We start from the raw sequence: 1415 nt of genomic DNA on the forward strand, positions 1-1415 counted from the left end.
TACGATAATCTTTTATATTACTTGTGACATTTCCGTACACTTGCGGAGCGTAACAAGTTTTTGGCGCTGTTGTCGGGGACTGCGCTATAATATTAGGAATTATCAATTGAGTTAGACTAAACATAACATTTGTTTTCCTTTCATATTGCATAGTTGTAACTAATCATTAGATTTCTGTTTTTACTTTCTTGTATAACTTTTACTTCTTGTTAATTCTTTTTGTACAAATTCAATTCTGCATTTTTGATTCTTTTATTTTTCTTTTTCTGTTGAATTGTCATTTGCTATATTGTTCTTGTGTATGCGAAGATCTAACTTTACAGGGGAATTCTTTCCTTTTGACCCTGAGATTGACAAAACTTTCCATAAAAGAAGAATTCTGCACAGGCAAATTGAAGAACAGGAACATTTGAACATGGCGAATAGACCACTCACAGATTATGAAGCACCTTATGCAAGAGGTTTTCGATCTAGTATTTCAAGACCTTCAGTGGAAGCTAATAACTTTGAGATCAAATCCGCAATTATATCTATGGTGCAGCAGAACCAATTTGGTGGAGGACCTCATGAAGACACCAATCAACACTTAGAGGTCTTTTATGAAATATGTGGTACCATGAAAATGAATGGAGTTCCTTCAGAAGCAGTTAGATTATTATTATTTGGGTTTTCTTTAAGAGATAGGGCAAAGCAATGGCTGAATTCTTTGGCCCCTAATAGCATCACCACTTGGGAGCAGTGTGAGCAACAGTTTCTTGATAAATTCTATCCACCAAGCAAAACAGCTTATATGAGGAATTTAATTGCAAGCTTTAAGCAAACTGACTCAGAATCTCTTTTTGAAGCATGGGATAGATATAATAGTATGCTCAGATAATGCCCACATCATGGGTTGGAAGGATGGTTAGTGTTGCACACTTTTTATAATGGTATCAACTATCATACCAAAGTGTCCCTTGATTCAGCTGCTGGAGGGGCACTTATGAATAAAAGTTTAGATAAAGCTGAAGAAATTATTGACAGTGTAGCACAAAATCATCATCAATGGGCAAATGAAAGAAGTGGTGGCTATTCTTCTGTAAACCCAACAATTAAAGCATCAGGGAAGTTTGATGTAGATGCAGTCACTCTTTTGTCTGCAAAATTGGACGCTCTTACAAAGAAATTTGAGAATATGGGGACTAGTGCTAATATGGTCAATGCTATTAGTACATCTTGTGAAGTATGTGGGAGTTCAGAGCACTCAAATGACTCATGTCCATTGGGAGCTATCACTGCACAAATCAATCAACTGGAACAATGTGATGCAATCATGAGTTACAATCAAAGGCAGAACAACCCATACTCAAATACTTATAACCCTGGATGGAAGAGTCATCCCAATTTTTCTTACAGAAATAATCAAGATCAAGGAC

General features: G+C 36.1%; 1 non-coding gene across 1 annotated transcript; it reads right to left on the minus strand.

Moving 5' to 3' along the window:
* Positions 1–788: 788 nt before the first annotated feature.
* Positions 789–894, minus strand: LOC122044740. Its single transcript, XR_006129753.1, has one exon. It is a non-coding gene; the product is annotated as a small nucleolar RNA R71 (small nucleolar RNA).
* Positions 895–1415: the final 521 nt, after the last annotated feature.

Source organism: Zingiber officinale, chromosome 2A, assembly GCF_018446385.1.
Source record: "Zingiber officinale cultivar Zhangliang chromosome 2A, Zo_v1.1, whole genome shotgun sequence".
NCBI lineage: Eukaryota > Viridiplantae > Streptophyta > Magnoliopsida > Zingiberales > Zingiberaceae > Zingiber > Zingiber officinale.